Raw genomic sequence first — 19,001 nt, forward strand, 5'->3', positions numbered from 1 at the left:
TATATATATATACGAATTTAAAATAATTAAATTTTGTTTTATAAATTAATTTTTGTTTTGTTTTTATTTACAGTTAATTTTACGATTTATTTTCTTTTACCGGTTTAAATTTTAAAGTAAATTTTCTTTTGTTTATGTTGTTTTTTTTCGATTTTTTTTGTTTTTATTTTTCCTGTTATAAACTTATTATTATTATTATTATAATTATTATTATTATTATTATTATTATTATCTTTGTTATTATTATACACACTTACACGCGTACACAATGATATTGCAATGCGAATTCAAAAGAATTTTAATTACAAACAAATTCAATCACAAAACAAAAATAACAATAAAATCAAATAAACAATATTTATTATAATAACTGTTTATTTTACAAAATGATTTTTAATATTAAAAAAGTTTTAATTATTTTATTAAATAAATTTTTTTACAATAATTACAACAATTTTATAGAACAATAATTTCAAATTTATTTTATTATTTTAATCTTTTTTATCCAAACTATCATTGGAGAGGTATATACTTATGTATATATGTAGATATATATATTGTATATTTATACATATATATATATATATATATATACAAACAATATAATATAAAAGAATGTGTGTGTTATTATTCGTTTATTTTTCTTTTTATTACTTTTTTTCCTTTTGTTTTTGTTTCTTTTTTCTCTTTCTATATATACATATATATCCTTTATATATATATAATATTATATAATTAATTTAAATGTGAATTTTTTTTCTTCGTTTTTTTCTCGGTAAAAGTTTCTTTATCATGATTTGTTGTGCATTATTTTATAGAAGAATGATGATCTGCAAAACATAATATAGATATGTTTTTATAGATATATATATATATATATATATATATATATATAATATATGTATGTGTATGCGTACATATGCACAAGTGAAAGTTATTTTTTAGCATTTGCGATTTTGAGAAACCTATTCAAAATATTTTTCAAATTCTAATATAAAAAATCTAGATCGTATGATCATTAGAACTTAACCAAAGTTACATCATTACAAAGTCAAAAAAATTCCAACTGTCCACAGGTTACAGATCTTCCCTACATATACATGTATGAATATGCGTCTGTATGAACATCAGAGCATGAAAATGTTTACAATTTGGCATATATTATTCATATAAAAGGTTGTCTCGTATCTATAAGAATTCAGCCATATACCACCATCGTATATAATATTTCCAAATTTTGGTTTTGAAATACGCTTATATTCTTTTTATGTGAATTTAAGTTTAAATGAATTTTGTTTATTCAACTTGAAGTTGCTAAAACTTATTGTTTCTTAAATTTATGAAATAAATTAAATAGTAATAAGAATAATAAAATATACAGACCCGTATATTAGTAGATAAAACTTTTATTTATAGAGATTACAGCTCAACAAGATTCGAGTTACAGTAACTTAAAATCAATTTAGACTGATTTTTATATACTTTTGGAAATTGTAAGTAATATAAATCCACGGCCTTTACTAAATAAACGCATTATATTTAATATGATTGAGAAACCTCAAAAAATAATTGGCTATCCTCATAAATAATCTACATTTCATTTATAATCTGTAGAGATTTCGGTATCACATGATTTTCAAAAGTTGAAAAAACTTGAAATTTTAAAATTTTTATTAAAAAATACCTTAATTTTTCAGGTGACATAACATTAAAGCTTTCTTTTCAAATTTCTAAGTATAGTTGTTCAACTCATTAGATGGACGTAAACGTCAACCTAATGTTGCAGTAAATTGAAAATATAAGCATACATATACATATATATTATATAAATATTGAATAGTAGAGCATTTATTAAAATGCAGATCTAGCATTAAGCTGATTTATTCAGTAAGACATTTTAAATTGCTGAATAAATCAAATTAACGTTAAATATGCGTACATTAAATTAAATTTTTTATCTTCTCCCGTTGTTATGCAATGCATCTAACTGTTGTTTTTCCATATTTTCTCAAGTATATTTATTTTATTTATTTTTTTTTTTTTAACTGTTATACACAAATAAATTTTAAATATTTTCGGTGTTGTTTTTATTTTGTATTCACAATATTAATTATTTTTTTTAATTAAATACTTCTTTTTATAATTGTATATCAGTTTTCATCGACAACCAAAAATATTTATTTATGCATTCTTGTTTCATCTAAAATTGAAAAAAAAATAAAAAATAAAATTAAATAGGAAAAAATGTATAATTAAAATATTTATAACAAAAAGCGTAATATCGTCGCCTGAGTGCAAAATTAGTTCATACGCCATCGAAAGTCGAAAATCACGAAAATGCCGTAAGAACTCTTCCATAGACTTCCAAGGTGATCTAGTTGATTTTTCAGGATACGCAAGCAAAACTAAACAATTACGAATGTTATTGCTTATCATGACCTTACGCTATAGCCCTTATATACAAATAGCTTATTTACAACTTTGCAATTAGTTAATATATATGGTTAGAAAACGTTCTTATACAATATACAAGGTTTTCATAAACATTTTCATAAATGCTTTTCGCCTTTACTTTTTTTTTAATTTTCTTTAATTGAGTTATAAATCAAGGTAGATTTAAAAACATTTTTTTAAGAACTTTATTTTGACATACCTGAAGTTTCTGTTTGTGGCCAAACCCAGCCACGGTACATCGACACACTGGTAAACATAATAAGTGTGATTGAAAAAAAAAGATTTAAATATTAAAATTTTATTATGTTTTTTTTATTTTTTATTAATCCAAAAAAAAAATAAACGAAAGATATGGATCCAAAAAAAAACCCAAGGATTATCATCCAAAATTAAGTTTATATTTGGTATACATATAATCCGCATTATGCGTCTCCATACTTCTTGGAGGAAACAAATTATAAAAATTTAAAATAACGTGCATATATACTGGCAAAATAATAACAAATCACAGACTTTTGTCTGCAAATTTTTGTATAAGTATAATTTAAGAAGAATGATCAATAATTTTTTCCATATGAAGCTGAGTACATTTTATTCTATTCAGAATTAAAAAATTTATCGTCTATATTTATGCAATATGACACCATATATTTTTAAATGACTGCATTGTATACAATAAGGGAGATTATGTGGTGGAGACATATTTCGTATATATATCGGCTTTAGCGACATTAAATTAACAATATATAAACTATATTATTTATGTTTCCAGGGAATATATAATTAAAACTATTTTTAGAAAAAGTCTGTCTGTCTATCTGTCTGTAAATCATTGTTTGTTTTGATCCATCTGCTTCTGTACTCTTTTATGTCTCAAGTTCTGTTAAACTCAATTGTACGAAGGAAACGTTTTTTCGATAATTAAAGATAAAATATGTGCTATTCACATCATACTTATGAATATTATAATAATATTATTTTATTTTTTAAATATATTTTTTAATAATTTATCTTTAATTAGCCTACTCTTACTGTATTTCTAAATATCATTTAATTTTTATTGTTTTATTTAAATTATGCAATAATTTTTGCCCCATTATTGAAGACTAATAATTTATTTTTTTCTCATATTTTCGTCACCAAAAAAAAATAAAAAATTTTTTAAATGTGCCAAAAAATATTTTGATTTAATTTTGATTTTCTTTTTCATACCCGTACGAACGTATGTTCGAAGGGTATACTAAATTTGCCTTACCGTTTGTAACGCTAAGAAATAACGGTCTTAGATATAGACTCAAGTGTATGTTTTTGATCAGCGTTAAATTCTGAGTCTGTCTGTCCGTCCGTCAGTCCGTCCGTCCCAATGATAACTCAAAAACTAATTGAACTCAGTTCACCAAATTTTTAAAAAGTGCGAGATATATACATATATATATATATATATATATATATATATATATATATATATATATGTATATATATATATATCATATATATATATATATATATATATATATGTATATATATATATATCATATATATCATATAATATAGACGTATATACTTATATACACATATTATACATGATATAATATAATATACACATACATATTTCCGTCTGTACGTCCGTCCCAAACATAACACAAAAACTAATTGATCTAAGCTCACCAACTTTTCACAAATGATTTATTATAATAAATGCGAAAACCCTATTTAAATTGGGTATGATCGGGGTACCGGTTCGGGCAGCTGCCATACAACTTCAAAATTTATTTGGCTATATCTCAGAAACTGTAAAAGCTGTGGCATTGAAATTTCACACAAATGAATATATTAGCAGGGCCAATGTGTCTTATGAAAGTCGTTGAAATAGCTTGGCTCCTTCTGGCACCTGCCATACAACTTCAAAAGTTATTTGGCTATATCTCAGAAACAATAAAAGCTGTCGTATTGAAATTTCACACAAGCAAATATGTTAGTAGGGCCGATGTGCTTGATAAAATTCGTTTAAATTTTTTGGCTCTTTCTGGTAGCTGCCATGCAACTTCAATAGTAGTTTGGCACACACAGTATTTTGAAAAACACATTGTACTGAAATTTTGCATAAATTAATATGGTAATATGTCAACTTAAAGTCATAGTCTGTCCCATAGTCAGTCATGACATCTTTATTCGCACATAGGATGACAAATTCGTACGGGTATCACAGAGTTGACAAGGTTAACTCTATTTTTTCTCTTTTTTTTTTTATTATTTGAAATAATAAAATTTATACTCGTACACTCCAAAATACTTACGACCGCCAATTATTTGTGTCGTCATTTTTTATAATAATATAACCATATACCTACTTAATAGGTGAAATAAGGCTATTTGAAATATAGTTCAAGATTTAAGTAAAGCATTCTTTTATAAGAAGAACTTTTCTTAATTCTAATCAAATTATTTCCCATACATTCTATCCCCCCCCCCTCGCTCTTACTTAATCTTTTTCATCATCTACTGAAATTAAAAAGTTATGAAGGGGTTTTAAGGCCAATAAGTTGTGTCAATAACCTATAGCTATTATTAATTTTGTAGTTTCAAATCTAATTTCATAGAGTCTTGATAACTATTATACCCGTTTCATAACCGTTGTATATATAGTTTTTTATTATTATACCTGTACGACCGTATGTTCGAGGAGTATACTAAGTTTGCCTCACCCTTTGTAACGCTAACAAATAATGGTCTGATATATAGACTCAAGTTAATGTTTTTGATCACCGTCGAATTCTGAGTCGATTTAGCTCTGTCCATCCTTCCCAACGATAACTCAAAAACTAATTGAGCTAAGTTCATCAAATTTTCACAAATGATTTATTATAGTAAATGCCAGAGCCCTTTTTAAATCGGTTATGATGGGGTACAGGTCCGGGTACCTGCCATACTACTTCCTAATTTATATGGCTATATCTTAGAAACTATAAAAAAACGGTGATATTGAAATTTCGTGCAAGGGAATATATTAGTAGGGCCAAGGTGTTTATTAAAAGTCGTTGAAATTTCTTGGCTCCTTCTGGTAGCTGCGATATAACTTCAATAGTAGTTTGGCCATGTTTTAGAAAATATTGAAAACACAGTACTGAAATTTTGCATACGGCATTTTGTTAATATCGCAACTTAAAGTCATAGTCTGCTCCAGAGCCATATGGCATATTTACTCGCACATAAGATAAGAAATCCGTACGGGTATCACAGAGCTGATTCGGTCAACTCTATTTTTTCTCGTTTTATTTATTTTTTTTTGTTTGATGTTTTTTTTCATTTTTTTTTTACTAATATTATTTTTTCAATATTTACATTAGAATTTGGAATATGTAAAATATGAAGCATTTTTTTTTTCTACAAAAAATAAACAAAAATTAGTCCTTATATTGCATGTGCACAACATATGATCGAAAACTCGGATTACGGTATTTTATGAAAGCGTAATCAATAAGATACTCTTGTAGGTGAGATACAAGAGAGAAAGAAAGAGAGAGAGAGAAAGAGAGAGAAATTATCTTAAAGAAAAAATTTTTTTCGTCATTTAAATTTTTAAGCATTTTTACAATTTAAATTGTTAGTCCAATATTGGACTCATCTAATCTATGGTATATATACTGGTATGTACGTCAACAAGTGGTTTATTCAGTTAAAATTCACAAAAAAAAGCCCTCAAATTTTTTCAATTTTACAATTGTTTAAATGATTTTTTATTTTTCACTATCATTTATTTTAAATTAGATGCAATGCAATTGTATGATTGTAATTATTTCCATGTCATCATACAATTCCCTACCATCATACAATTTCATACTACATATCATACTTTTTTATATCATCATACAATCACATGCATGCATATCATTTCATACATTTAATACCAAAACAATACCTAACTTGCAATTATATTTTATGATATATTAAAAATATTATAATCGTATATAGGTATACTAGTCATATACGTAATAATATGAAATGAAAATAATTAAAAAACAAGAAGAAAAAAGAAAAAAATTATAAGAAAAACACAAAACAAAAATATTTTTCATGTTCATGTTCAAGATTATCCTCGTAACATACATACTTTTACTCTTTTTATTTTAAAATTGTATACTTTATACTAATGCACATAATGTAATGTATGCAGAAATCTATATATATATATAGATATATATATTGATTTTTATATATTATATATGATTTTTTTTATTTATCTCAATTTATGTATACATATATTTTTACAAGGATACCATAAATATTGCATGTTGTTATCTAAATGTATACACAAAACTGTAAACATATATATTTTTAAATATAAGAATGTATTGTTTTTGTTCCTAATCTCCGCCTAATCTTTTACTATATGATGTTTTTAATACTCGTATTTGCATAAATTGTATCAATGAGATACTCGTGTACCCCTGCACTCATTCTCTCTCTCTTTCTCTCAATCATTATGCAATACAATTTGATTTAAAGCCAGAGTATTCAAATTTTTGTGTAATTAATGGATCTATATAATGGTATATCATTGGTATGTCGGACTAACCGTTTTCAAGAAGAACTGCTCAAACACGAAATTTTAAGGTTTGAAAACTGATTTAAAAAAGAAACCAATTATCTCAAAAAATCTGCAATTTTTATTTTATTTTTTGCGATGTGTTACATTATCCCCTACAACTTTGTCACATTATTTTCATGTTATAATTGCAGTTTCTCATAGGTAAAGAGAGTTTCTCATAGGTTTTTTCCTAAACCTGAATCAGGAAAACCTCTACGAAAAAAGCTTTAGCATAAGAACTGAACCCTGTTTTTGCACATGTTAATAATATATTAAGATTATTAACATAGAATTTCTAAATTTAATAAAATCCGTAGTAAAAAGTGAATCTCTATATCAAATAATATTTTGACAAAATATTCTAATACAATATAAATCTGGGTTTTTATCATATTTTTATTGTTGTATGTATAAATACGAATAAATGCAAGGAAAGAAGAACAAACGAACAGTAAGAAAATTACATATCGCGTTCTCTCTCTCTCTCTCTTTCTCTGACATAAATTTGAATTTTAAAAAAAAGTAAAAGTATGTGTTCCGGCCTTCAAAAAATAGTTACAACGTATTTTTATTTTATTTTTGTTGTATATACATATGTACAAATATACAGTTGAAATTTGATATAGTGAACACAATAAAAACCCCATGTTTTCTATTCAGAATTCTATTCAGAATGCCAGTACACTATATTGAGTAACAAATAAATTAAACTAAAAAGTAATTTTTCCCTTAGGTTTACATTTGTTTTCATATATTTTATTAAATATGAACATTTTTACAAATTGAGTTTTAACTGCACTTTTCTGCAATTAATCTAATAATTAATAAAAATTGTACGCAGTTGATTTTGAAATACTAAATTCTTGAGATATTGTTGTTCTTGAGATACACCTGATTGCAAATATGTGATGATTTTAGAATTAAAACTTAAATGTTTTCTTTAAATAGTAATTGTTTTCGGTGGTTTAGAAGAAAATTTGAAACTACTTTTATTTTATCAAAGCAACACTTTAAATGAACACGTAATCTTTTATCATAATATAAGGTTTTTTTATAGAGTTAGTATTCTAATTTAATTTGAAAAGTTTAATTACAATTAGAAAGTTTTCGTTATAATGATGTTGGGTTCTTATACAAATTCTTGCTCACAGTGTTGTAAGGTAAATCAATGCGGCTCGGCTGAGTGTTCACTAAAACATATTTCTACTGTATATATATTTATATATACATATGTTTCTTTTTTATTCTCGTATTATTAAATACAAAATCCTAAACACACACAAAATTGAAATGAATATGAATGAAAAAATTTAACTATAAGAGGCATCCATTATAATCATAAAGGGTTAAACTTTTAATCTTGATTATAAAAATAATAATAAATAAAGTTGGGTCAAATCAATGGTTTGTAATTTAGCACTTTTCCCTTCAAAATACTACTTTTAAAAACAATCTGTGTTCTACATTATGAAAATTAGTTTCATTCATATACGAATATGTTTCAAAAATTGCATATATTTGGGATGAGGAATGCATGCAATCTTTGAAATAAAACAAAAAAAAAATTAAAGTTGCTTTTCTACGTTTGTCGAATTAAAAAAATTTTTCATAATAATTACTTTAAGAGGAGAGCAGATAGAGAAAAATTTTATTCTACAAAAGTAAGTTTCTAGTAAAGATCTATGTACATATGAAATTTCAAGTTTCTATCTGCAAGGCTGTAAAAGTTTTGTAAAGATTTGTTAGACGGAAAGACGGAGGAGCGGACGAACAAACTGAAACTAATAAGAATTTTTTTCAAATTTTTTTTTGGAAAAATGCTAAAAAAGAATTGTTCTTGATTCTTACAAATACATAGTATATAAAATGTATTTCGTTTCAAATATATTTTAGAATTACGAGACCAAAAATAATATAAATAAAATGTTCTGGAATATTAATTAGAATTTAATTACAAATAATGATCATACTAAATATTCCATACTGATATTTTTAAATCATGATTGATTTTAATGGTAAGAGAATTTTCGAAATATAATAAATTTCAAACCATATGCATAAACCATATCAGTTTAGTAATTAATTCAAATCTGGGATAAGGCTTTACTATAAAGCAAATAATTTAAATTTTCGTCAATGTGTTTTAAGTTGGATTACTCATTGGTCCAACTTACTTGACTGCTCATTAATCCGTCCGATTCAAATAAGATGAGCGGAACTGCTTAATAAGCTGTTCTTTATTACACATTAGTTGACTTTTTTTTTTGAATGACAATAGTATATATAATAACTGTAATAGTATAACAGTTCTCTAAATTAACAATAAAATTTAGTTTTTTATTGTTTATTAAAATATTTGAATAATTTAAAGTATGCAATTTTTTATTAAATATATTATATGTAGGTAATATATGTATGTATAATTATATTCATTCAATTTTCAATTTTTAAGTTTTGGATGCAGTATAAAAATATTGTATATATTAATACGATTTGAAATTTAATAATATATTTGTAATATTTTTTTATAATTTTAAAAATTTCTCTCAAAAAAACGCTTCATCTCTTCTAGTTTAGGCAGAAAACACTTAAATCCCTTATTTTCTTAAACCCATCTCCTCTTCTAAAATTCAATTAATTTAATATTTATGCTTTTTTTCAAATTCGTATATTTTCAATCAAATAATTCAACCATTTCAAAGAAAATAACACCAAAAATTATTTTCAAAATATTTAAGATTATTGCATATATGCAGGAGGAGGTAGAAGAAGGGAGAAGAGGTGCAGAAGGAGGATGAGGATGACGTACAAGTAAAATCAAAGTTTTGTAATTTATTTTTTTTTTGAATTATCGCGACACTTAAATTTTGAAAATTTCATACGAAACAACACAAAAATTTTATAACTTTTTAATTTTTTTGTTTTTCAAAAGTATGAAAATTAATATTGTTTATAAATATATGGGAGGGAGGACGTCAATAAATAATTTTTTTTTTAAATTGTATTTTGTAAAATGCTGGTAATTGTATTTTGTTGTTTGTGTTTTTTTTTTTAATTTAATTTTAAATAAATAGAATTCCAAATATCCTTGTGTATGTATATTGTAGGTAGTACACTCTTTAATTATAACTTTTACATTTTTCTAACATTAAATTGACTAAAAATTTTCTTTTTCAATTCACAAACATTTAAAAATTAAAATAATATTTTTCATTTGTTTTTCATTAAAAAAACACAATATTTATTCGAAAATTTCATTAATTTTTCACACATTTTTCTTTTCGTAAAAATTCACACATTTCTTAATCACACACACAAACACACACACACAATTTGTATAATACTCATATGCGAATTTTATTATTGTTGTTATTGTTTTTCTTTTTTTTTTTGTTTTTGGTTTTATACCACACTTTTCATACAAATTAAATTAAATCCGAAAATTCAATTCATAAATTTTCATTATTCTTTTTTGTTTTTTAATATTTTTTAATTTTAGATATTAATAACATTTTGGGTTGTAATCTCCGTGTTGCATTTCTTAAAGGAATATTATTTAAAAAACCCTTAAAGTATGCAATATTTTCTAATTTTGATTTTTATTTTGTTTTTTTTCGTACACACATGTCAAATTTTAATAGTGCTTTTGCTTTTTTCGTTTAAGAGCTGTACATAAGGTACCCCTCCCTTACGTACAGCTCTTAGTTACAAAAATTACAAATATCAAAATTCACTTTTGATTATTTCTAAATATGGGGGATTTTTTTTTTTGTTTTTTTGAATTAAAAATAAAATTTTATTAAATATTTTAATTTTTAATTTTCACAATGTGTCAAATTATTGGAATTAGTAGCAACAATAATGTTTCAATTGATTTATTAAAATTCTTCTAATATTTTTTCTTTAAAATAAATTTTCAAATTTCATTCACCACTTTTTTTAGTATTTTTTTATTATTATTAGTATTTAATCAAAAATTTAATATTTTTTCAACTCAAATTATTCTTCTATTTAAGTATTATTACTATTATTAATTTTGCATTCCAAAAATTTCAAAATTATTTGATTTTTTTAATAATATATTAATTATTGAAATCTCACAAAATTAAAAAAATACCAGAAAAATACAACAAAAAAAATCACAAACAATTTAAATAAATAAGTAAGAAAATGCACACACACAGAGAAAAATATTTTATTTAATGCAAAAAAATTTATTATTAAATTTTTGTGTGTACTTCACTTTCACTTTATTTATTTATATGCATCCATTCATATTGTATATTTTTTTTTATTTTGTATTATATAAAGGAGAAGAAAGACAATTACGAACGGCAAGGTGACAATAGTAAAGAGTAATAGGGACGCAAAGGCAAACGTAAAGAGTAATAGAGAAAGAGAGAGAAAGTGTAATAAAAATGAGAAAAAGAGAGAATAGAGACCAAGTTTGTATATACGTAATGTATATACTCGTATATATATATTTTTGCACACATACAGATTATAAATGTATAATTACAGTGTTGTGATATTGAGAAATTTTTTCCATATTATGCGAGAATTCAACAAAAATACATGGGAATTTTTTTTATAAATCACAAAAATTTCACGTTTTCTGCATATACTAACTTCAGACCAGATATCGAATCGAAAAAGTATATAAAAAACAAAAATTTTCGAGGGCTACCACATGATCTATTACATATTTTATTTGCAACTATGTTTAACAAAATTTTCTACCGGAATATCCGTTTTGTAAATATGAAAATTTATTTCATCGTCAATTTCACTACATACATACTCGTATGTCAAATCATTGCTTTTAAACTTTATTATTTGTCAAATTCAGGATGTTTAACCTTGTGATTTGTCGAAACATTGCTGTTTGACAAATTTGATTTAAGTCTTGTGATTTGTGGGAAAAACTCGAAATTTTATTAAGAAAAACTTATATGAAATAAAAAAAATATAAAAACTAATTTAAGTACGTAATTTAATTAGAAAGCTCTAGATTAGAATTACAGCTTTACTTTAATCAACTGGCTTCTTTTCGCAAATTTGCAAACTTTCAAAACGCTCCCGCGCAAAATTTTTAAATTGTTAAAAATTTAAACCAAAAAACATTTCCTTATTTATAGGAATTTCCTTTAAACCACCCCCTTTAAATATGCAATATTTTTAATTTTGTTTTTTATAACTTAATTTAGTTTCTCTGGTTTCTTTTTTGCTTCCTTAATCATAAATGTACGAGGACAAGTACAATAAATGTAATATAGAAAATAATTCTTGTTTTTGTAATATCACAACACGTAAGACTATAGCTACACAAAAATATGTTAAAATATATTTAACACACATTTTTTTGTCAGAAAATATTATTTTGCCATTGTATGTATTAATATAGAAACACATTATATAAATATAAATATATATATATGCATGTAAAAATAAAAATTTTTGAAAAGAAATATTGAAAAAATTTAAAAAAATGTAAAACTTTAGTATAAAACGAGAATCTATATAGTTGACCGTGTCAACTCTGTGATACCAATACGAATAAAAGATTTCAAATGTCGGAGATAATTAATATACAGTTTCATACAACCTCTTACTTTTTTATCTGTCTAGTATTATGTTATACATAAATGATAGTTACCGTAAAAATCCATACAAATTAAATGAATTTTAATGAAAATCATGGTCACATCATCAAATTCCTTTGTTTAACATTTCACCTTTATAAGCTTAATAGTTTTTGGGCTCAATCGCACAAATAGCATCTACCACAACCAGTGGAGGACTTCAAATGACTTTTATTAAACTTAAATGCCCTAAACAATATATTTGCTTGTGCAAATTTTCAAAATTATACGCTAGACTGATTTCTCAGATATGACTAAATAACTTTTGAAGTTACAGGCAGCTATCATAAGAGCTCATGAGATCTGAACTGCTTTTAACGAATATAGCTGTCATTTTACCATATTTGTTTTTGCAAAATTTCAGTACTGTAGGTTAAACAGTTTTTAAAATGTGGCCAAGTAACTACCAGGAGGATACACGCGATTTCAACGACTTTTATCAAATACAATAGCCCTAATAATATATAGCTTCTATAATTTTTGAGATATTGCCAAATAAATTTTGCAGTTGTATGACAGCTACCTGAACCAGTGCCTCGATCATATCTAATTTAAAGATTTCCGGCATTTACTACTGTAAATCATTTGTGAAAATTTGGTGAACTTAACTTAATTAAATTTTGAACTATCGCTGGGACGTAAGAACAGACGAACAGGCGGACAGTCATGGTACACTTATATCTTTATCTCAGACTATTATTTCTTAGCGTTACAAAAGGTTAGGCAAATTTAGTATACCCTTCGAGCACACGTTTGTACGGGATTCAAACACAAAATTTGTTCCCCTTCCCTATAAATATGCAAAAAAAAAATTTATTTTTTAATTTTTACAACGAAAAAAGAAACAAATTGCAACATATTTTATTACAATTATTATTATTTTTTTAAATTATCGCAATCGCATATATATGAGATATCTACCCTCTTAGTTTTTTTAAGTAATATTATATACGTACATGTACTTCATATTGTTTTTATCATATATTGAAGAGAAAGGTATATATTATAAAAAAAGAATTCTACATGGAGTATGTCTGTAAAGTACCTATATATAGAGAAAGAGTTCTCCAGGATATTGAGCAAAAACAACAACAACAAAAGTGATGATGATGAAACGCTGGCAGAAAATAAGTAGAGAACAAAACAAAGAAGAAAAAATAAGAAGGTGAAGGTTAGAAAAACAAAACGAAGTTTAAGAGCAATTTAAAATAACATTAGGATACAAAAATTAAAGCATACTTTAAATTTTATTAAAAATAACCTACTTTTATATTGTATTAAACGTTGTATACTATATTTTATTACGTAATAAAAAAATATTTTGTAATTCGGGTATATTTTATACTGAACGTATATATTCAAAAAGAGAAGAGGTAAAGTTGACCATGTCAACTCTATAATTCCTGTACGAATGAATCATTTCTAGAGTTTTATGTTAATTGCCAAGTGTTTTACGCATACTCTCGTTTTTAATATGTATAGAACTCGTTAGAAAGAGGCAAACCTTTATTGAAAATAATGGCCATAGTGCCGTATTCATTTATGAAAAATTCGCTTGATTTCAATTGTTTCATAAAGAGTATAATATATGAGCAAATAAGTTTTGAAGTTGTATGGTAGCTATCATAAGCGCTCATGATGTCTTGATTGCTATGACTATGTTGCCATGTTTGTTTAAAAAAATTTTAGCACCCTACTTTATGTAGTTTCTAAGATATAAGCAGCAAATAATTAAAGTTGCATGGCAGAGATCGGGTTTACTACCCGAAACTCTGCATCGATCACACTCAATTTAAATAAAGTTCCGACATTTCTTATTATAAATTATTTGAGAAAATTTGGTGAGCTTAGTTCAATTAGTTTTTATTTTCAGACGGACAGGCGGACAGGCGGATAGACATGGTTAATTCGACTCAGAATTCGACGCTGATTACAAATATATACTTATACCAATATCCTATTATTCTTAGCGTTATAAACGTGAAGGCAAATTAATAATACCCTTCGAAGATACGTTCGTACGGGTATAATAAACTCGTGTCTTAAAATAGAATTGTAAAAGATCAATTTATGAGAGCTGATTTCACCCTATAGTGTTCCTCTGTTTTGTAAAAAAAAAAAACGGCCGAAAATATTAGTAAATTTTGTAGTTTTTGTTTCACAGCATTCATTCAAATTCAATTTGCTCTGTATGAGCTTTAACCAGAAAAATCAATTCCAGTATTGTCAGATGATTTTTTGCATTTAACAGTTTTTTATTTGCGACATTTTTTTAATACTACTTGCGTGTATTTTTCTTAAGCAAGGCAATGATATATTTTATTACTCTCTCTCACCACATAGTTTCAGTCCGTCTACTACTTGACAATTCTTCTTTGACAATGATATATTTTATCAGCTCATCTCAACATATAGCTTCCATTAGTCTACCTACTCCTTTGGCATATTTTGTTTAGTTGTATTTCTATTGTAATTAAACAAAATTTTTAAACTTTTTTAGCTTAACCGCGCTGATTTCTGCCCGGCGACGGCATAGGAAATAAAATTTGGAACATGCATTATGCTTATATTATTGTTGACCTTGTCAAATTTTCAACAAAATTTGGAAAATAAGTCTAAATACATAATATAAAGTACAAACTTTTGATTTCTTAAATACGCTTATGTAAATCTAATTGAGAAAATGAGAATTTTTAATAGTGGCAAAAAAATATGGTAATGATTTTAGTACAATTTTATAAAAAAAGAAACAAAATAGCATACCCCTAAATATATGCAATTTCTTTCCAAAAATATTTAATTTCATAGTTTCAAATAAAATTTCCAGTTCTCATTGATTAAACAAATGAAATTAAAAAAAATATATGGAAAAAATAAAAATTAGGGTTAAATTTAAATGACATTGCAAATATTATTTTCATTTTTTGCAAGTTTTTAAACATATTTAAATAGACGAAAATATCTATTAAATTATCAATTTTTAATTACAAAAACATTTTCCATTTCATTTCATATTTAAGTAAATCTCATATAACACATGTAATTAATGTAAACAGTATAACCTTATACAGGGTGATTCAGCAAAACGTACAATAAACAGTATATCATCGTTTAGGGCATCGCAAAAAGGTAAAATTTTTGTTCAGAGAACTATAGGTGTCAAATCTTAACGGTTTCCGAGACACATAGGGATTTTAACAAATTTTCACGAAATTTCTACCTTCAGTTTATGTGTTAATTAACCAAAATCGAGACCAAATTTTTATTCAAAAATTGCCTTAGTAGTTCGAATTTTGTTAATTTATTAAAACTTGAAATTGTTCTGTAAATTTTTTTAGGATGGTTTAATTTTTACCGACCGCATTGTTTACAAAATGGTAGGTTATGTGATGGCACCAAATTTTGAATGCCGAGTAGGGAAACGTAAATAAACTTCTTTATAACGGTCTTTATTCGGTTGAACCTATTGTAATGAAATTTTATATGCGTGAGTTTATTTTGGCTTTGGCACGGATTCATCAGTTTTGAGGATACATCCGGCCAAGGGAACTGGACCTTTTTGCGGGCCAATTTTACATTTTTGCGTATATGTATAAAGAGAAATAATCCTTGAAATTTAATAATTAAATTCCTTGAAACTTAATATTTAAATTTGGGGTATTAAAACAATGATTCTATAAATTTATTGATTTTTCAAACTGCGAAACCATGCGACAAACCATACCGTTGGCTTCTTCTTTTTACATTATGTCGCATAGTTGCAAAGTTATGTGCATTTATTTATAAACAGGAAAGGTCCGGTACATTTCTTTTTCAACAGGCTGTAGCTCGAAAACAAGAATATCTGAACCCCCTCCTCACACCACACAATTTTTTGCTGGAAATTGATTAAAGTATCATCACTGAAATTATTTGCTCCCTTATGCGAAACATCCTGTGTAATGTCAAAGTCAAGTTTAAATAAGTCAATTAAAATAAAAAAAAAGTATTATTTTTTTTGTTCAACAAATTTTAAAACATCAAGTTCTTAAAATTTGATAAAGTAAGAGCTTTTGGTCTAATTAAACGCAATATGCTGGAAACAATATTCCAACATTGGTTTTTCCTTTGAATTAGGATTGAGAATTTACTCGATCAAATATTCCAAAACTGCTGACGTTTGTAATTTCTGTTAAGATGTTTTCTTTTTCTCCCTCTCCACCTGATTCTTATCTATCCCCCTGGGATGTTGGAGCCCCCGCTCTGTTTTTCTGTATTTTATACTCTGATTTTCACAGTTATCTGTTTCTATTTTCCTATTTTTGATTTCTTTTGGTAAACTTTAACTATTTTTTCTCTTTTCGTATTTCATGTATCTCCATTTTATTTGTTGTTGTTTTTTTTTTTGTATAATTAAAATTTTTTGCTATTTTTCCTGTATAATTTTATAATGAAATTTTTTTTCGTTTTTGCAAAATTTCAATAAAAAGTTCAAGATTTTTCACAAATAAAAGAAACTTGCAATTCTTACACTAAAAATTTTACTGGGTTGTCACTGCTCTTGTTATTGTTGTAGTTGTTGTTTCAAATACAAAAATTCTTAATTTTACATTTGTTTTTGCCGCCGAAAATATTAAACAGAACAACTTTTTAATATTTTTAAGATTATTCAATATTTTTTCAACTATTTTTGTGGTGAAAATAGTGGGTGGTGAATAAAGAAAAAAAAATAATATCTTTTTTTAATTTAAAATTTTTTTTTTTAATAAACTTTGATTCTCAAAGTTTCAATAAGAACTTTTATTAAAAATTTTTTTTGCCTCACCGCTCACTTACAAATTTTTTTTTCTTTTTTCAAGTATTTTCCGAAAAAAAATATTGTTTTTTGTTTAACTATTGATTTTTTTACTCCGTTGTTTTTTTTTCAAATTCTCGGTAAAAAAATTTCTCGTTATCAATTACGTTTCTTTTTTTGTTTTCCACTTTTCAAAAAAAAAAAAAATTTTTTTTATTTTTCAATAAAGTATATTTAATGAAGGAATAAAGAATTTTTTTTACACGATTTTCGGAGAAATTTCCTTTTTTTTTATTTTATTAGAATAATTTTTCCCCCCCGTGTGTTGTGTTTCTAATTTTTTTTCTTTTTCCTTTTTTTATTATTTTTTGTGTGTGTATCAAAAATTATTGGTTTTTCCCCAAAATAGAAATATATTTATACATACATATATGTGTATATATATATATATATATATATGTGTGTGTGTGTATGTGTTATATACCAATTGTTATATGCCAGTTAACATTAAATTTTCCTTTTTAAATTTCAAATATCTAAGTTAAAACAACATAAGGATAATATGCATGTATATATAAGTGTGTGTATGTAAATGTTCAAATGTATTACATAATATATATTTATGATTTAAAAATAAACTCAAAGAAGAGATATACTATGTGTTATCTCTAAAAATAGTAAAAAAACAAAAATAGCAAAAACAATCTTGAACCTATAAAATAATATAAAATACTAAAAAGAGATAGCTATATATACAATCTAAAACAGAACGGGGATACATAATTATATTTTTGCCATTATAAAAGAGAAAAGCTTTCTCTATATTTATTTTTGTCTTAACTTTTTTGTAAACCGATTATATAAAAAAAAAGCGTCCCCCCCCCCACAACAATTTTTTATAAATAAAGTAATTAATATTAGTAATTGGAAGAGTTTGTACTAGATTTCCAAATTTAATTTTAAAAACATATGGGGTTTGTATACTAGATTTCCATAATGACTTCTAAAAATATTTGAAAATTTACAACTGTCATATTATCTGCTGAAAAATAATGTTGTTTTCTCTCCAAAATTTTTGATGTGGAAAATAAAATGAAAAATAATGACATTAAATGTCTGCTTTGACACTGAAATGTAAACCTTTTTTAAACTATATCAAAAACAATTTTTGCAGTTCTGCGCATGTTGTTTCATGAATTCACAAAATGTACTTGAAAAAACAATTGATTCGCGTGTGTACAAAAAAATCTTTTACGTTTTTTAAATCTTTCTATAATTGAGAGTTTGACAAGCCAAAATTTCAAATTTATTTATTTAAATTGTACATAGAAAGTTTATGATTACTTAGCCCTCAGAAGCAATATATTTAATTTTACTTCTGTCACTCAAAAGTGAGTTCTGTCACTCATAGTGTAAGTATCAAAAAATAAACACAATTTTCCGAGTTCATTTTACACCTTTCTTAATTTTTGTTTTTTTTTTGGTAATTCTTATGGTTTCTGTCACGAAATTCTGTCAAGTCCACAGATTTAACTAGAATTTT

At 25.1% G+C, this 19,001-nt stretch overlaps 1 long non-coding RNA gene across 1 annotated transcript; it reads right to left on the reverse strand.

Moving 5' to 3' along the window:
• Window positions 1–504: 504 nt before the first annotated feature.
• On the reverse strand, window positions 505–17,923 carry LOC129613782 (uncharacterized). Its single transcript, XR_008697336.1, has 4 exons — window positions 17,500–17,923; window positions 17,195–17,347; window positions 1,940–2,200; window positions 505–830 (listed from the first exon to the last, which is right to left on the reverse strand). It is a non-coding gene; the product is annotated as an uncharacterized LOC129613782 (long non-coding RNA).
• Between the last annotated feature and the right edge of the window lie 1,078 nt (window positions 17,924–19,001).

The sequence above is a fragment of the Condylostylus longicornis genome, unplaced genomic scaffold (genome assembly GCF_029603195.1).
Source record: "Condylostylus longicornis isolate FDR11 unplaced genomic scaffold, ASM2960319v2 ptg000091l, whole genome shotgun sequence".
NCBI lineage: Eukaryota > Metazoa > Arthropoda > Insecta > Diptera > Dolichopodidae > Condylostylus > Condylostylus longicornis.